Consider the following 17,305-nt stretch of genomic DNA (forward strand, 5'->3'; position numbering starts at 1 on the left):
AGGCTTATTGTTTCCTAATAGAACTCGGTAGGGTTCCAAATAGTGGGAAGTGTGTACAGTGTTTGTCTAGGAGTAGACACTTTTTCTAGACAGTCCCCAGCCTAAATAGAGTAGGTCCTTGATAGCTGGAGCACTGCTTCATTTTGTTCCCTGGGTAGGTTTAGGGCAACGAACTACAGGGCAGACGTGATTGACGTCATACTGTAGTTCGGAAGTTCTCGCGGGACTTTGGCGAGCACTATTGCGCATGCGCACAGCCAGCGCACTACTACGAGTGATGGCCTCGGTGGACTGCGGTGTAAATACGTAATGGCGGCGCCGAACTTTTTCCAACATAAGCGGTCAGCATTGTAACGCGACCTGCGATTGACGGGAGCAGAGTGGACGTCCCTATGGGCGTGTCCCGGTGTCGGCTTTTAATGACCGACACCTCTCCCCCTCGTTGCCTCCCCCTTACTCAGTTTTCGACTGGGGCAACGACGGAGAGGTAAGGCTTTGCACTAACGTACTGGTGTGTATGCGAGCATGGTTGTCTGGCATGCCGTTTCTGTGAAGCACTGAGACCTCATCACCTAGAAGTGTATAACGAGAGGTACATGGAAGTACTTATGACTATAGTTTTTTGGCCACGAGTTAGGTCTGAAACTATTAGTTGAGAGTATTGTTATGAGGTAGAGCTAGTTTTTCTCGAGTATGTTGTGAAAAGAAGTATACTTAGAAATAGAGGCATGACACATCTTGTGGAGGCAGAATTTGACAAGCAGGGTTAGTATACCTTTGCACTGTATTCTATTCCTGATGCCTCGCATTTCTTTTTAGAGCGTGGCCTCCTTTTCTTCCTGAGTTAGAGTCCAGGTGAGGTGAGGTCTACTCCCCGGCAGAACAGGGTGAGTGGTACTTTTTTGACCTTTTATTAACACTGGAGGTTGTAGGAATTAAATGTTATATGTTCTGATACTTGGGGTGTTTGTGTTGTTTCCTGTAGATCACTGATTGGAACCTTCTGTACGGCGGAGTTCTGATCCCAAACGCTGTATCCTTTGTTGGTTATTACACTGGATCTGTTAAAGTTGTAATTATTTAGTTTGTCACTACGCAGTAGCAACGTTGTGAACAGGGCCCTGATGAAAACCTTGGGTCCTTCCCTATGAGGTTGAAACATGTTGGCCTTAAATGCAGTAATTTGCTTCCATACTGCATCCTTGCACTGTTCATGTTGATTTTAATTAGGAAGAGGACAGCTTCTCAATAAATCCACTGTTCTGCCCTCTATTCTATTTTAAATTCACCACTTTTTGTTTTTTGCACTGCACCTATACCCATCTTCAGTCTATCACTGGTTACTGAGTGCTTGTGGGCATTGACCCCGCTCAACTACAGGGGACATATGGGTCTCAATGATCTAGAGACACCAGATCCCTGAGGATGACCAAATGATAGAATTTGATCATACAATCGTTTGATGGGAATCCTTAAAACCGAGCGGGTTTCTCTGTTACAATCACTTACACCTCTTTCTACTTCAGTTTCATCTCTTTCCTACCCCTACCAGAGACTTCCAGCAAGCTTGCGCTGCGGTTTAAGGGTACAAAAGGTACCTTACTCTAGACCCCTAGGTGTTCTTGTGTTTAAATCATTGTGATGGGGGTTCAACCTAGGCATGGTCTTTAAACTCCCCTTAGACCCTGTTTTCCTTGTTTTGTAGCACACAATACATCTGACAACAGACATGTGGACCAGTGGCGCAGGCGCTGATTACATGTGCATCACTGCACACTGGGTCTCTTTTTCAGGGGTTAAAGCAAAGCTAAACGCAGGTGTTGACCCGGACCAAGTTTTTAAAGCTGCTCGGAAACATGCAACACTAGCCATGTTTGGCTTGGAGAAAAGTCACACAGCACGAAACATTTTGGACGAGTTTAACAAAAAGGTCTTTCACTGGCTGTCCCCAAAAAAACGCCAGATTGGTTATGTTTCCACGGATAATGGCGCCAATGTAGTTAAGGCCATGGCGCTGGGTCACTATTTCAGAGTGCCGTGTTTGGCGCACTGTATCAACCTGGTAGTTCAAAAATTCTTGAGTGAGAAAGACAGTCCAGCGTGCGAGGTAATGGCCACCTGCCGCAAAATGTGCAACCATTTCAGCCATTCTTTTAAGGCCCGGAAGCATCTGAGGAGCCTGCTACTTGAACGTCGAATGCCAGTGAAAGCACTCATCCAGGAGGTGGCAACACGTTGGAACTCAACCTTCTACATGCTTGAGCATCTGTATGAGCAGTATACGGTACTCGATCACTATTTCTTAAAAGAGGGTACAGCTCAGAAGGACCTGCGGATGGGTGCGGCGCAATGGGACATAGTTAAAAGCCTGACAGACATGCTTCGTCCTTTTGAGTTCTTCACGCGTGCAGTCAGCCAGGAGGACTGTAATTTGGGAAAAGCTATCCCATTGTTGTGCATGCTGGAGCACCAACTGAAGGCGGTGTCTTCTGAGTTAGAAAAAGATGAAAAAAACAAAGACCCTTTTCTTTTGTCGGAGAAAATATTAGAGCGCCTACGTGGTGATGAACGTCTTAAAAAGATCAACTCAGAACAGCATTACATTTGTGCTACTATTCTGGATCCACGCTACAAAAAGGCGCTGGCAGGCCAAGCATTCTTTCCTTTTGCTGATGAAGATGTTAAAAAGTACAAACGTTGGCTAGCCTGGTCAGCCAAGAGGTTTGAAAAAGAACGGCAGGATATTGAAGGAGAAGGCAGTACATCAGCATCAGCATCAGCAGGCCATCCCCAGTCAAAAGAATCCACTTCTGCACCTGTGGCTGTGGCACAAGTGACCTCTCAGCCGTTAAAGACACCGGCAACCGGATCATCTGCACCACACACAAGAGTAACAGTGGCTGCTGAAGCGGATTGGCTAACTTTGCTTGGGTATGGTTCTCAAAAAAAGGTCACAGGCACAGCAAAAAGTAAGCAAAGTGGAGGAACCGTTGAGGACCTTGAGTCGATGGTGCAGGTCTATCTGAATGACTCAACAGAGGTCTTTCTTAATGATGAGCCATTGCAGTATTGGCATGGGAAAAACAATTGTGGCCACAGCTCTCAAACCTGGCTATAAACTATTTGTCTTGCCCACTCGCAAGTGTGTCTTCTGAACGTGTTTTCAGTGCTGCTGGTGGCATTGTAACTCCCAAACGGAGCCGCCTCTCGCCCAAAAATGTGGAGAGGCTAACAATGATCAAGATGAATCAGCACCTCATACCACCAGATTACAAAGTACGAGAAAGCACGCCGCATGAAGACGAGGAGGACGGCAACGTAGATGAGGGGATTTGTTCTCTGTTCGGTGATGCTGACCTCATCCTGCCTGAATTCGCAGAGTATGATGACGAAATCTTCTTCTTATTCCCTGACACCGAGCCCTGAAAATGAGACAATGAATCAATAACTTTCTTTTTCGTCCTTATTCACTTTTATTCCTGTGTGTCTGTCTTTCTTTGTTTTGCACAGTTAATTTAATTCAAACTTTAATCACCTAATCCCAAAAACAAGCCCATCAGCAGAACTGTCTTCACTTGTTTGCTTATTGATTTGAAGGTGCCGCAGTCTACATTCCTCAGGTTCACAAGTTCAGAAGAACATGCTCCTCTATCCTCCTCCTCCTATTTCCCTCAAAGCAGAGGGCTGGATTACGCCCAATGAAGAAAGACTCAGCACTTGTGGGGGTGTTCTACTTCTTTGCGGGTGAGTTGACGGCTCTGGGCCCATTGCTGTGAAGCTCTAATAACAGATAAAAGTGTTTTGGACCAAATATGAGGCGGAAATTTCTTGCCATTTTTGCTGACTTGCTTGCCTTTGAGGTGCTCTTTGGCGGGGTTCCGGGTGTTTGTGGGTGAGTTTTGGGGTCTGGGAGCACTGCTGCGACAGTCTAATCTTGATTGCATTTGCTTTTCAGGAAATCCGTGGTGGAAAACAGGAGTTATGATGATGACCTAGCTGCACAGCGCGTTTGGACCGAAGGCCGAGAGATATTGTAAGTATGAGATTTTGCTTTTTGGCAGTTTGGGGGTGTTGTTGCGTGCTTTTTTGCGGGTGGGTTGGCGGGTCTCTTGGGGCATTCCTGGGAAGGTCTAATACCGGATAGAAGTGGTTTGGACAAAATCCATAAGGAAAAGCCTTTTTTTTGCTATTTCTTCTGACATCTTGCTCAATGTAGCGTTTTGGGGGGCTTCCTGGTGTTTGTGGGTGGGTTGCGGGGTCTCTGTCGAAGCACTGCTGCGACAGTCTAATTTTGATTGCATTTGCTTTTCAGGAAACCCGTGGTGGAAAACAGGAGTTATGATGAATGATGACCTAGCTGCACAGCGCGTTTGGACCGAAGGTCGAGAGATATTGTAAGTATGAGATTTTGCTTTTTGGCTGTTTGGGGGTGTTGTCGCGTGCTTTTTTGCGGGTGCGTTGGCGGGTCTCTTGGGGCATTCCTGTGAAGGTCTAATACCGGATAGAAGTGTTTAGGACAAAATCCATAAGGAAAAGCCTTTTTTTTGCTATTTCTTCTGACATCTTGCTCAATGTAGCATTTTGGGGGGCTTCCTGGTGTTTGTGGGTGGGTTGCGGGGTCTCTGTCGAAGCACTGCTGCGACAGTCTAATCTTGATTGCATTTGCTTTTCAGGAAACCCGTGGTGGAAAACAGGAGTTATGATGATGACCTAGCTGCACAGCGCGTTTGGACCGAAGGTCGAGAGATATTGTAAGTATGAGATTTTGCTTTTTGGCTGTTTGGGGGTGTTGTCGCGTGCTTTATTGCGGGTGCGTTGGCGGGTCTCTTGGGGCATTCCTGTGAAGGTCTAATACCGGATAGAAGTGTTTAGGACAAAATCCATAAGGAAAAACCTTTTGGCACTTTTTGTAACTTAGGGTTCGTTAAGGTTAGCCCTAGCAGCAGGATTGCATGTGTTTCAGGGAGTTCTATTGCAACTCAGTTCTGGGGTGTTAGAGCACTCTTGGAGCGATGCTGGCTATGGATACTTTTGCTTGCTTGCAAGTGGTTTGAATACAATCCACGGTGGGTAAGGGTGTATTTGGGCCTAATTTTACTTTCAAAGTACGTTTTGTCACCATTTTTCTGCTAGGCCTCGTTTTTTGAGATCTGATTGGGGGTCTTCTACATTTTTACGACTGGCTTTAGTAAGGGTCTTGGTGGGAGCATTGCTGGGAAGGTCAAATTTTGTTCTAAAACACAGTTTACAGTACACCTAGCTTGAGGGGAAAGATCCGCTAAATTATTTTGGCCATACTTATTTATCCTTAAAAAGGTGACTCAGACAGAGTACGCAATTTCAAAAATATTGTACTGACTATTAGGGAAATCAAAGTGTGACTTTTTGCACCACACTGCGTACATACCTTATATTTATTTATCAGTGGTATTGTAATAGCACTTCCTGTTTTCCGTTCAATAATTACAGGCCGGGTTTCAGTCAACATCCGCCAGGCAGGCAGTGGACAGGGTGTCTTCTGTCAGTGGTCACCAACATTGATGGACGAAGCGTCAGCTGGAATGGAGGAGTGCCGCTAATAAGAGGAATTGTTTGCTGCATGCAACTTACTTACCAAATTCAACAGGACAACTCCAACAACATACAGAATACAGATACAGTATCCATTGTTTTCTTCTATGAGTGTGACTGCATGTGGTTAGCTTTAGTTTGTACCCAAAGATTTCTTTATCTTCAATTATTGTTTGTCCATGCTGTGATTTTTTTTTCTTCTCTCAACAAAACCTACCCAAAAAGAAACCCCCATTCCCATCCATTTTCCAAACCCTAACCCTCTTCCTCCGGGCTGTGTGGTTTTGCTTGATGTCTGACTAAATGACATCAATAATTCCACACACTTGCTGGGGAGGATAAGGTCATAGCAACAGGCTGGTGAAGGAATACGAGGATATATTCTAGACTTACTCAGCTTCAGTACTATTTCTTGTAGTAGTAGGAGCCAATGTCAAATAAATTCAACGCAAGTACTAGTTATACTTGCAATACTTTACCATTTGTTAGGCTACATTGTGGCACTGTTCTAGTGTACTGTCACCTGCTATATTCTCGATCGTACCGTAACCGTTGTAATGCTACAGTAAGGACAAACCACGTTTCATTTTCTTTTTTTCCATAGGCATGCAACTGCCACTGTGTCACACCACTAGTACCACCGGAATGAGGAAATTTCATCCGCCCAGGATTGCCAACCTTAATCCCCATTTCACGTGGAGCCAGCCCTGGGCCTAGCCCTAATTTCTAACACAAATTACAGGTAAGATAAGCGTTTGGTGGGAGGTAGTATAATGGAGTATTAGGACTAGACGAGAGATTGACGGTAGTACTACTAAAGTCCTAGGACTCTTCAGGAAAACAAACTTACTGTTACACCCCCACCCACCAGACTGAAAAGCAGTAAAAAACAGGTATGGTCAGATAAAGTTTAAAAAAGTATATTTATGTAGCCCTAACAAAATAATCTCCCTCAAGACCTTCCCTAACCCCAACGATTGTCTTTGAAAAGTCCCAAAAAGAACCCAACTCCCAAATCCCACCCCCCAAAAGTCTCTAAAAAAAGGGCAAGGGACACTCCACTACTGGAGGGTGCTGGTGAATTTTGCGGCCAGGGCATCATACTCCTTGCGGAGGGTGGCAAGGTCGAAGCGGAGGCCCTCCACCAAGTTCTTGTACCTAAGGACCTCCTGCTCCAGGTAGGACATTCTGACTCCTAGGCGGCGCTGGCGTGCTTTGCAGCTCCTGTGGGGGGCAGCTGGTCTTTTTGCTGCTTGGCGGTGGCGGTTGGCTTTGTTAGCCCGGCTCCGTACCGCTGGAGCACTGCGCTGGCTGGGAGCCCGTGGGGCCACGGAGGAGGATGCAGCTGTCCCAGTCGAGGATGTTGTGGTTGCACCGGTCGACTGCGTGTCCTCCTCCTCCTCCAGGGCCACCAGCCGCCGATATTCGGCTACAGTGGCATCCAGCCTCCGTTGCCGGGCCATTCGAGCCTGCTCCCTCCGTGATGTCGATTTGGAAGGAGCAACTAGATGGAGAAAGAAAGACATAGTCTGTAACCAATGCTCCTTAACATTAAGAACACAAAGTGATTGAGCCGAAAGTTGTGTCACAGTACAAGTAGCAAATTGAAAGCACAGTACATAACTATTGAGGAAAGTATCTATCTAACCGCCCACTTCTGCATCCTTGCTCTAACATTAGTGGTAGTTTAATGAACAAATTCTATGACCACTATGGACTTCCATTACAGTCGACTATGACAGTACACCAGTCTTATTCTTCTTCTTCTCTCTTGTTTAGGAAAATTGGTACGTTATCTTATGCAAGCCGGCAGAATGCCAGCACAGTGAACTTGCACCCGAGAAAAACAGACGCACACCATGATGAGTGAGACAGACTTGCGTTACTGTACCGGTCCAGTACATGCAGGTGGTGAAGCTATTACTTTTCTATTACGGGTGGCACTGAGAATACTCTGTTACAAGGGCTACTGCTTAATTAATTTACCTTTCACCCTACAGTGCAAATGAGTACTAGAAAAGGAAAATGAAGAAGCTAAATAATTAGATTATCTATCACTTCACATGGGATGTATTTGATGACATATGGGATGACTTTAGGTGCTTTGCTTATTATTGAGTGAACAGTGATACACCCACAGATGAATGACGTACTACTACTAAACTAAAGTTATTAAGAGAGGTACGGAGTGTCCACCGTAATAACCGGATATATCACAGCTAAGTCGAAGTACATTTAAAGGAGGCTACTACCTGGTTGATTTATAATACACCAGTGCAGAAAGCACACTATGCAGTCTTCAATCTCAATAAGTAAGGAGTATATAGCTTACCTCTTCCCGCCACCACCGTGCGAACCCTCACAGGAACGTCCGGCACTTGCACCGCCTCCTCCCCAGAGTCCGCGTCCAACACCACCACCTCCGCGCTGGCCCCGCCACCAGATGTTCCACCTACAAAGTACATTTAAGAATGTTAGAATACACCACTCACTACTATTTAATATTTGGTCTAGGAGGAATAAAGAAATGTTAAAAAAACGAAATACATGTAATAATTTGTAACTGTCTACTCTAAAGTAAAAATGTCCCTTTTTCCAGGGAAGGCTGTTGTCTTGCTGCACTTTTTGGCACAACTGATGAATGCTTGATTTTTATTTTTAACACACAACACTTTTTCTCCTAACAGAAGCTTGACTTCTAAGAACACGATCAGGGTCAAGCTCAAGTTCAAACCAGGTGAGAGCTCAGCTCGACCACAAGAAATGTGTCCAATTAATCGTTAGCACTAAGCACTTTTCCATGTGCAGTTAAACGTTTACTTTTATGACAAAGTTGATTTTAATAAATGTGTTTAGTTTTAATAAAGCTTTTAAACTTAAATAGACTCTGTGGTTTTTGGTCCTCCAGACTAGAGTGGATGAGCTAAAGGTTTTGGAATTTTTGCAAGCATGCGTGCCTCTGACACTTCTTGACTGTGACTCCGTACTCTTGTCCTGCGTAGGATAATCTAATGATCATTGTGGATCAATCATCGGTGACTTAGGGAGCTAAATGACTCTGCCACACTATCTAGTCAGTAAGGAGATTGGGGGTTCTTCAAAGTCTGATATCACTGAGGTATGTGGAAAGAAAGTCTACATGCGCCTATTATAATTGATAAACAATGCACTATTTAGTGTTCATAGTTCGGTTTGTGCAGATTTGTCCCTGCAACAGTAGTAGAATGGATTGTCCTCCTATCCAAACCAAAAGTAAAGTAGTATCTTATTCTTTCTTGGTGGCCATTCACCTTTTTATTGTTGGCAATTGTCAAAGCATAAACATTTAGAAGACTTGTAAAGACATTATGGACAATCCCAGAGGACTGCACTCAGTGCATAGAGCTATTGCTGACTAGAATGGGAGTCCAATGGAATTGCCAAATGTGCAATCTTAGTTAGCTACACACACAGACTAATAAGAATAATCTAGTAATACCACAGGGAGTCATAGTCGAGGCAGGATAAGAATTTAGATCCAGTCTACAAGAAGATCAAAGACGATTTTGAAAAAAATAGAATGAGGAACGCTAGGAAAAAATAGGTACTCTTTATTAAAATTAAAACTTACTGGGGCAGCAAAGGAGCCCTCGCCTGCCCGATCCTGGCCTGCATTCTCCTGAACAGCACCCTCCTCCTCCTCCTCCTGTGTCCTCTTGCCCTTGGGGGGAGCTGATGTACAACATGAAAGAAAGAAAGACCAGAAAACATGGATGAGATTTGTCAACCAAATCAAACATTTCAAAAGAACAATAACAAAATATTTTGGAGAAATAGCAAATAGATAGACAACTATTCCACGGGATATATTGACCTATCTCATGTGGTATACTACGTTATTCGTATTGCCTGATTTGCGGACCGTTGACTTTCAAAGTTCCTATGTAACTCAATAAACAGACTACTAAAAAGGTTTGCCTAGGCCTGGCAGGCAGCAGTCCGCAGCACGCGAAGTGACAGACAAAGTCCATCCTGCTTGCAGATCAGTGAATACTCAAACTATCAATCCACCGACCACCACCACTATTTCTTCTTATAGCCATGTGTCTAAAGGAAGGACTGGACTTCAGTCTGTTGGGGCTGATTTAGAAGTCCCTTGCGGCTCATTTTCCTCCATTGTTGCATGACTTTTGTGACGCAGCGGCAGAACAAAAGAGTCGCCATGGTGCGGCGTATATATTAAAAAAAAACGCATATGGGAGATGCATCACGTTGTAAAGCCCTGCGCCATCAGGGGGCGTTCCAGCGCAAGGGAGGGCGTTCCTGCGCAGGAACGAATCCTAAAAGTGGCTGAGGGAAATCTACAAGATGTCAATCAATCACTTTTAGGACAATGATGCGTGACTCAAACCCTGCGCCTGCTTGAAGCCGACGTACGGCTTGATGCAGCATTGGGGAGATAGGGCACCCCAGAGCATTGCTGGAGCTGCGCCATCGTTGGCACGCAACTCCAGCAATGCGCCGCCTTTACGGCACAGATGCGTAAGGCTTCTGTGACGTTTTGGGCCAATGGGTGGTGGTGGCATGGCGCACAATTACTGCCGCATCCCTGCTACTTTGCAGGGATGCGCCGGTAATTGAAAATATGACCCTTAGTGTCTAGCATTACACAGTTCTTTACACTACACTCATACATAAGTTCTCAGGCCAATGAAATGAACACAAAATACAAAACAAATAAGCATAGTAGCAAGCAAGGCTACTGAGAAGGAGAGCAGTGCACCTGAAATGCATAGAAGATTTTGAAATATAATTTACCTACAATGTAATCTGCAGCATTATTGCTCTTGGTAAAGAACAAAAATTTGCAAATAACAGAGCCGGATAAAACAGATTAGTGATGAAATAGCTAGAAATAGCTACTACTACTCACCAAGCCCGGGGACCTCTACGCCGAGCGGGTCCAGCAAGTCCCGTTCCCGGTCCATGACATCCGTCCAGCGGTGGGTGGCCTGGTTATAGGTGCGCCGGACCCCAGAGAGCTTAAACATGGCCCGGCACACCTTCTCCCACCGCTTCCGGCGCTCCCGGATGCCATAGCCGCTTGCGATCTTGCCACCTCCCAGGATCGTCTTGGGGAGGCAGCGCTGGACGTGGAAGATGAGTGCGGCCACCTCCTCCGCGCTAAAGATCTCCCGTGGCATCACTTGCTCCCCCCTCAAACGCCCGCACGGGAGCCGGGCACGGGGTGCGGGACCCTTCCCCTTCTCAGGGTGCTTCCCGGCTCCCTTTACCATGGTCTGGGCAGAAATGAGTTAAATAATAAAGAAGAAATAGAATAGGGAAGAAGAAAAGAAAAGAGTTTCAAAAAGTAGTTTAAAATTAACAAAAAGTAGCAGAAAACACAAAAATATAGAGCTAGAAAAATAGAGGGATAGATAATAAGTAAAATAGATCAAATAAACTTCAAACAAGCAAAGGATGGCAGAGATTCAGAGAGGATACAGAAAGCATGCCCAGAACCATAGCAATGAATGAGAAACAAGATGGCTGCGCCCATTCACGACCGCGTGGGTAAGTTCGCGCAAGATTTTCCTCGCGATCACGCGCGAAATTGTACTAGCGAGCAGCACACTTTGCAAGATTACACATAGCGGCCGGAAACGGAATTATGTCACGCAAACAAGATGGCCGCGCCCGTGTACGACCGCGAGGGTAACTTCGCAAACGTATAGCTAGAAGCGCCTTGCGAACACGCACAAAATCACGCGAACATACACGCCGCCCAAAAAAAATAGTGTATTCGCACGCATTCGCGGCTTCCGAAATCGATCTCGCACGGATTCGCGCCCCGCAAATCGCGCGAAATTGCAGAAAAACGATTTTTGCTAAACTGAAAGCAATCAGCAGGTGCAAAAGTTCAAACTTAACATTAGTAACCATTCACTCTAGTGCTTCCTGAGGGGCCCCTCCAGAGTTCAGTTGCCTATTTGCAACTATTCCATGACCCTGCTATGACCCAAACAGCAGGCTCATAGAATAGCTACAAGTAGACCATAAAGGTCCTGTGAAAAAAAATTGCACTGCAACAGAAAGCAAATTACAGATAAGGAAGGAAGCAGGTGCCAGCCAGACTGGAAGTTTCAAAATTACTGACACATTAATCACCCCCTAATTAATTCATGGCAGTTGAAGAAGGGCAGGTGTGCTTGCTTTCACTGTAACAGAAAGCAAATTACAGATAAGGAAGGAAGCAGGTGCCAGCCAGACTGGAAGTTTAAAAATAAGTGATTAATCAACCCCAAATTAATTCATGGCAGTTGAAGCAGGGCAGGTGTGCTTGCTTTTTTTCACCCCCATAATCTACAGTGATAAACAAACCTAATGGGTGGCAGTGAGGATGTACCAGAGGGTGGCATGGGTGTACCAGAAGGTGGCAGTGGTGAAACAGAGGGTGCTATGAACCTGTGATGATAAACCAGACGTAGAAACAACATAGTCGCGGCCGTTGCGAGCCGAAAAGTAAGTTCGCAATTGCGAAATGGTCCACAAATCCTCGCGAATGCTCGCCAACACAAAAAACTTAAAAATCCGCTAATCCGCGAGAGTTCACGGATTTTGCGGATTGCGAATCTGTAAATACGCAAATTCGCGTACGCGAGATCCGCTAGATCCGCCCATGCTTATTCATGATTCTCCTTAGTTGTCTCAGTTATGCTGGTGTATTCAGTTTCCATTTTAATGGTGTTCACTGTTCAAGTTGTTGCCAGCACCAACCACTCCGTGAGGGCTGGCTTACACTCACCTCATACACATTTAGCACAGGTGTCACAGTACGTGTGGCCCTGCCAATAAAGGGGCCGTGCGTACGTATCCGTAGCCAGTTCCACAAACTATCTGCGTATATCTGTGTGGTCGTAATGTATGCATGAGGGCCCCAGGCCCTACAACAATACATTGTGCTGTGTAGAGCGGACTCAGACATGTCGCCGCAGGCAGCGGGTTAGACATTGGACATGTAGCTTTGTTGTCACCCACTCAATACGTAAAAGGAGTGGACTGGGCCATCGAATGCAGGTCCAGTGTGGGTGTGTGAATGATACTTGCGTGCCTCTGGGTGTGGTTCAGTACTGGCAATGTGAAGATGCATGTGTCTCTGTCGCAGTGTGGGTCTCCTTTGTGGGGTGTAGGTGGTCCCTGAAGTATGTGATCTAGTTCGTCTTCCATGGGTTCGAACCCCACCCGCACCTGTTCAGCCACCTCCTTTTGGCATTCTGACACCTGGCATTGGATTGCGAGGTGTGGCTCAGTGAAGTGTTGGGAGCCAACAGTGCTGGCGGGTGCTTCCTGCTGTGTGGTCTGTGCAGGGGCTGGGCTGTCCTCTAAGTAGCTTGGCTGCCCTGGTCCAGGTGGTGGGTTGCCTGGGATGTCCATGAACTGTTGTAGGGCATAGGTGTCGAAGATGTGGTGGTCCTCTTCTGCATGTGTTGACATGTATGTTGGCGCATTGTTCTTGTTTACATGCAGACTGTATGACAATGTGCATTGTTTGGGAGGTGCAGGATTTTGATGCTGGACAGTGTACATTTGGACTACATGACGGATGTGAGGTTGTACGTGTACATTTCCATCTCACAGTTTTCTGCTCTGTTAGATGCAGTTGGCCTGTTTCTGCACATGAGTGGAACCAGTTGTGTCCTCTGTTCTGCAGTGTCAGATTTGCACATTGTATCACATTGTCGTTAATGTGGATGTGCTGTTATTGCTATGTGTGTGTGCTGCAGTGTGCCATGGGGATCAGGGACTTGATCCAGTGTCATTGTGGGTGTGAAGTGTGCTACACATCATTGTGCATGTGTGCCATTGTGCCCATCTCCCCCTGGTCCACCAGTCCCTGGTCGTTACTCACCCTATTAATGTTGTGTCAGGTCCTATCGAGCTCTGTCTGGACTTCCAACTCCTTGCACCGTCTCCACACTGATGACTGTGGCCTCCATTTCCTCCAGCTCCTCCTGTGGCAAAGGACTCCCACCTCTTGTCGCCATTGCTGCCTTCCTGTTGGCAGCGGGTTTGTGCTTGGTTTACCTTTTCACATCATGCCAGCGCCTCTTGGCCTTCTCCATTGACCTCCTACTCTGGCTCCGACTGCATTCACATTAGTCTAATTGTAGGTCAATAGATGGTACTGTTCTGTCACCTCCGTGACGCTGATCTGGTTTTCCTGCGGACTGCACCCCTTCTTCCTCTCCCTCTTCTCCTTGGCCTTCCCCGACCCCGTTGTTCCTTGCTGGTGGTATGTGTGGCTTGTGGGGTTCTCGTTGATTTCTGCACTCGGTCTGGGTGCATCCATGGTGCTATGTGGTTTCTTTTTGTTTCCCTTTGGTTTTGTTCTGCTTTTATGGTGCCTTTTCCCGCTTGACGCATGGGGATTAAAGGCCTGTCGCTGGTTTTCGCTGGTTTTTTAATCGCGATTGGCCTCATTGCAGGTTTTTTTTGCATTCGTGTTTCGCATTTTTGCTGCATCGCGTTGAGTTTTCATGTACATTTAACGCGTTATTGTGGGCCTATCGCATGGTACCACCGTGTTGTGAATGCTACGTTAACACAGCGTTATTTTCCCATGATAGACTGCGATATGGACAGTTGCGTTAAGCTAATTTTGCAGTAATTTTCAAACGTTCTTGAGAATATCCCCCATGATTTTCAAAGTGGTACACTGGTAAAATTAAAGATCTTAAATCAATATGTGATGTTGCTTCAGTTCGAAGTGCCAAAAATAATCATTATGTCAGACTCCCGAAATGTGCTGATTATGGGCCAATAGTAATTAACTGCAGTACACTTAATCAGATTCCCAGGTTTCCAGGGGCTTGCTTGTCAAAGTGAAAATGTTATTCTAAAACTTCGAAATTAAAATGATCTGTCAACAGGAATCGAATATGCGATTATTTGGTTTAGATGGAAAACTGAAAAGAGACATATATCCATGCTTCCATATTTGACTTCGTTTATATTTTCCAGTCGAGTGAAAGAGGCAGAGGGGCAGCAAGAAAGGGAGAGGGACTGAACTAGAGAGAGAAATACATAACAAGTATTGAAAAGTGAATACATCTGTCTTGCATTTTGAGTCCTGAATAAACATAAAACAAGATTGCAGTGAAAAAAGCAAACATTATTGCTCTATGTTAACTGTACATCTCGAGATGAACAATTGAGTCTGTGTGTTTTTGGATGGGAAATAACACCTATTGCATTGCAATTCAAACACTTCATAGGCAGAGAGTGGGAGTTTGAGCGACTACGAGTGAGAGAGACTGGCAGAAGGGGCGCATAAGGACTTTAAGTGGACTGGGTCTCTCCAGGTCAGAGACGTCCTATATTCATCTACTTAACTTTACTGACAAAATCAGGGATTGATTTCTGAACAATTATTGTAAAAAACGTTAAGGAAATCCATGTTAGTGATTTATCTCTTGTTTATCTTTCACATATTTTACTTAATCTTGCAATCTATAAGAGCGATAGTTATTTCCAAGATGCTTTTGTAGGAAAATTACTCTTTTTACATTATCATCCCCATATTTATTTGGACTTTTTACTCTGTGAACTGAGACTCTGCTACCTAAGCTCCAGTGCATGTGCACTGAACCCGAAAAAACAGGGTGAAATTGGTATATGCTTAATTGACATATTTAACTTACCTATACATCCCCAGTACATGGTACAAAGTGTGCCCAGGACTTGCAACTTACATTTTACGAGTGGGCCGCAGCACATATTGCACCATTACTAGAGTGATTGTGCAACTCATGACCTCAGGTCTACCACTCTATGCAGTTTGAAAACTGCTAATTTGAGCTGGCATAATAACCCCTTTTGACAACCCTAAACCCTCCACTTAAATATTAATGCTACCCTTAAGTAGGCCTTAACTCACTATAAGGAAGGATGAATGGTATTTCAAAGAAGGACATGTACAGGTTGAATGCGAAATATGTCCTTACAGCGACAAGGTCCCAAGAGCTATTTTCACTGCAGCAGGTTGAGCTGCTCCATAGGAAAGCATTAGAATGTAACATTACAATTAATAATGTTTTCTCCACCGGGGACCAGATAAAAAAAGAAAATTCTTGGACTTTTTAACATATTTATTACATGAGCAATTAATCAGTAAAGTCAGACTTGTGATACATATTTTGCGAAAGGTCAAACAGTACTTTTAAAAAGCCACCTTTAACCTGCCTAAAGTCTCTTGAGGTCTATTTACATGAGCTTCCAACTTTCACCCAGGAGCTGAATAGCTCATTGATGACATGTGAACCTGATCCCAGGGCTGAGGAAGAGGCCTAGGGTGTGTGGAGGTGTTCTGTTCCTCTGATAGGTTGACCATTTGGACAGTGCCCATGGAACTTAATTAACTTCAAAGAGACCTACCTAGTCAAAGGCAGATATAGCTAATGCCTGGGGCTGATCCATTCCTTTGCTCCCCTAGCCAGACAGGTACCAGTCCCAGTGAGAGAGGAGCTGCCCCAAAACTTATTTTTAGTGAAAACAGAGGAGAGCTTGTTAATTTCCCTGCACACACTTCAAGGGTGAGTACAGGAGATCTACATTGTGGAAGAAAGTTTCTGCCATGTTGGACTGAGGTAGAATGGGGAACAATGGGATTACCTACAATTGGTCATGCTTGAACTGATACAAAAGTGGGTAGGGTTACCGCTGAGAACTTTTTCCTTATTAGTCAGGGAGAGGCCAGAAGTCTTCCCCACCCACACGCTAGTGCCAGGTATAAAAGTGGCATCCCTGGGCACTCTCTTTAGAATACTTATAGAACTGGGAAGAGAGAAGAAGAGACTGTATCTATTGCTGAGACCTTTGAGGAGACCTGAAACGCGAGACCTCCTCCCACTTGTCCTCTTGACAAATAAGTGAGTTCCAAGAGTCGGTTGGCTGATCTCCTGATACACTCCATGGGCTCAAAGTCTGCAAGAAGCCCACTTTCTTGAAAGAGTCCAGCTTACCAGTTTAATTTGGACCTGCCCCAGAACCAGCTGATGAATTCTGTTTATGTGAGCCCTGGTCCCTCCATTGCTGTTTCTGGTGTCACGGAAGCCTTGCCTGTGGTCAGAGTGTGCTATTCTCTGCCTAAATGAAAACTTCACCAGACTTGGTGCCAAGCAGCATCCCATCAACGTTGATGACTTCCTGGGTGTGAACTACAGACCTTTTCAGCTCTGATCTTTTTCTGCTTTCATCGACTGTTTCACCAAGTCCTCGTCCTTTGCCAACCCATTTTCAATAGCCCGTTTTGGGGTCCAGTCTGCAGTCTTGCTACACTGAGGACTCTACCTTCTTGGAAATTTTTCAACTGTGACGATAAATTTCCAACCAGGACCAACTAGACCTGTGTTTCTGGTCATGCTCCATCGTGGTTGACCTTAAACCTTACTCTTATCTTGGTCTAGTGCAAGCAGTTGCCCGCGGTTGGCGCTTTTTGTTGTTTGTTTTTATTTTGTTAATAGAATATTCTCCATTTTTGTAAATTGGAGTGTGATTTTTATTGTGTTGTGTTTCTGACTTTTTAATTGTTTTGGAACTTCTAAATGTTTTCCAAATCTTCTTAAGTTAAGCAGGTCTGCCCTGTGCCATCACTACCAGCTTGTGAGAAATTGGGTTATTGGTTGAGAATGGTGTGAGCTCTCTTCAAGAAACAGCCACAATCCTCGTCATGGTGAATCACTAAGGTCACTAAATT

This window comes from Lissotriton helveticus, chromosome 4_1 (genome assembly GCF_964261635.1).
Source record: "Lissotriton helveticus chromosome 4_1, aLisHel1.1, whole genome shotgun sequence".
NCBI lineage: Eukaryota > Metazoa > Chordata > Amphibia > Caudata > Salamandridae > Lissotriton > Lissotriton helveticus.